Source organism: Arvicanthis niloticus, chromosome 15 (assembly GCF_011762505.2).
Source record: "Arvicanthis niloticus isolate mArvNil1 chromosome 15, mArvNil1.pat.X, whole genome shotgun sequence".
Classification (NCBI taxonomy): domain Eukaryota; kingdom Metazoa; phylum Chordata; class Mammalia; order Rodentia; family Muridae; genus Arvicanthis; species Arvicanthis niloticus.
The window spans coordinates 47118052-47120730 of record NC_047672.1 but is presented as its reverse complement, the minus strand read 5'-3'; the positions used below and the strand labels follow the sequence as shown (position 1 = coordinate 47120730).

Below are 2679 nucleotides of genomic sequence, written 5' to 3'. Positions count from 1 at the left end.
ACACACAAGCCATAATCATAGAAAACATCTTCTCATGGAAGCTATAGTAGGTCATAGTATGTCCCACAATATATCTCTCTGTCTACATATTTTCACTTGTAAAGGTTCATTACACTGAGTCATTCATCTGGTTGAAGATCTCTGGCTTCTGTGACACCACCACTATTAGATCATCACTGAAACTACTTCCAGTTATCCTGTTGTTGCCCTGTGTAATGGAGAACTTGCAGTTTTTTAGAACAGCAGGACTGGCCCTTTCACACAACCCAACAGTTCTCAGATGATAATTTTAGAGTGACCCATTTCAGAGCCTTGGATATTGGCCTGTGTAGTAGCAGAGTTGGTCAGGCCACCAGCTCTTCATTATCAGCACCACCAGATTCAGTTTTCCAACACTGCTCTGAGTGGGCTACCCAATGCTGCCATCAGCGAAAAGTAGGGTCAGCTTTCCTGCTGTCTTGTCTTCAGGACTGGCTCAGCTGCATCATCTTGACCAGAGCCAATATTACTGTGCTTCCCAGAGGGGATTCAGGGCCCTCTCTCCCAAGTGCTGTAGCCACAAAGGAACCTGGCCAGTTCACCAAATCTCATGACTCCAGGACCAGCTTTCCTGATTGCCACAGGTACTGAGGAAGGAGGGTGAGGGTGAGGGGAGGGGAGGGGTGAAGGCACTACCTCTGCTCCTGAGCTGCGCTGCAGCAGACAAATAGCAGGGGGCATTTCACACACTCATGACCTCTGGACTGGCTCACTCATACCCCTGCCATCAGGTCCACCTCTAATGTGTTTCTTGGATAAAGCACAGGGTTCCACACTCTGGAGTGCTGCCTGAGGTGCAAGATGGGGCCAAGTCTCCGGAGTACCATATCTAGTAATGAATGGAGTCAGATTTGCACAACCCCTGGACATCCAGGTGGGCCTGGTGGTTGGCCCAACCATGGACATTCCAATGTTCTCTAGTGGTAATATGAGCTACAAACATCTACACTGACCCCTACCACTGCATGGCTACATACTCTGGCATGGCCCTAAGTGGTAGCTTAGACCTCACTATGGACCCAGATGACAGGACTGGCCACTCACAACAGGCTACTTCTCTCCACTCTCCTGTTCTGTCTCTCTTCATAATTCTCAAGCTACTTCACTGCTCCTATTCTCTCATCTGACCACCACATACTTGCACATTGGTGGTAATAACAGCTGCAGGCTGGCCACACAGTTGGTGGGCCCCTGGGTGACAGCCTCCATTCACCCATACTGCAGTGCTAGTCTGCAGGCAGGTATCTATGGCCCAGCTGTCCTATGCACTAGAGGGCAGGTCTGTGGGTGGCATCATGGTCCACAGGTCAATGTCTGATTTCTCTGTTCCATTCTGTGCTGATTGGATTTGATTTGATTTTTTATGAATCCTAGGCATAAAACAGCATTGGCCACCAAAGTAGGCATCAAGCTAGGATGAAGAAATATTGCCATCTGCTCTGCCACTGACTGATAAAAGAACACCGTCACTAACATGGTGTCTCTTTGCCATTGCCAGGGGGGTGATCAATTCTTTATGAGGCCACAGTTATCCTGATACTTATAATATATAAAGACCCAACAAAGAAAATTACAAATCATTTTCCCTTATGACTATAAATGCAAAAAGTAGTTAATAAAAAACTTGCAAACTGAATTCAAGAACACATCCAAATGATCATTCACAATGATTCATCCCAGTGATGGAGGTATGGTTCAATATACAAAAATTAATAAATATAATCCATTATATCAATTGTTTTCAACCTTTCTACTGCTGCAAGTCTTTAATATAATTGTTCATGATGGGATGAACCCAAACCAAAAAATTGTTTGTTGCTACTTCATGACTGTAATTTTGAAACTGTTATATTATAATACAAATATCTGTGTTTTCTGATGGTCTTAGGCTACCCCGATGGAAAAGTCATTCAACCTCCAGAGGTTGTCTCTCATTTGAGATTGGGAACTACTGAACTATATAAGTAAATTAAGAAAAATATGATCATTTTATTAGATTTAGAAAAAGCCATTGACAAAAATCCACCGTACATTATGATTCAATTCCTGGAGAGATCAGAGATATAATGAACATGCCTCAACATAATAAAGGCAATTTACAACATGCACATAGCCATCATCAACTTAAATGGAGAGAAACTCAAAACAATTCCACTAAAATTAGGAACAAACCAAGATTGTGCACTCTCTACATAATACTCAATATAAAACTTTAAATCTTAGCGAGAGTAGCAAGACAACTGAAGGAGATCAAGGGGATACAGATTAGAAGGGAAGAAGTCATATTTGTCAATTTTATAATAGTATATATAAGTGACCCTAAAAATTCAACTAGGAAACTCCTATAGCTGATAAACACTTGCAGCAAAAGTAATAGGATACAAAATTAACAAACAAAAATCAGCAACTCTTCTATGTACACAGGACAAATGAACTAAGAAAGAAATCAGGGAAACAATACCCTTCACAATAGCCTCAAATGATATGAAATACCTTGAGTAACTGTAAGAAAGCAAGTGGAAGACATGTATGACAAAAACTTCAAGTCTTTGAAGAAAGAAATTGAAGAAAATATTAGAAAATAAAAAGATCTTCCATGCTCATAGATTGGTAGGTTTAATAAAAAAAAAAAAAAAAGCG

General features: G+C 41.2%; 1 non-coding gene across 1 annotated transcript; it reads right to left on the bottom strand.

The window, feature by feature from the left end:
• Window positions 1–1400: 1400 nt before the first annotated feature.
• Window positions 1401–1542, bottom strand: LOC117721089 (small nucleolar RNA SNORA48). Its single transcript, XR_004608365.1, has one exon. It is a non-coding gene; the product is annotated as a small nucleolar RNA SNORA48 (small nucleolar RNA).
• Between the last annotated feature and the right edge of the window lie 1137 nt (window positions 1543–2679).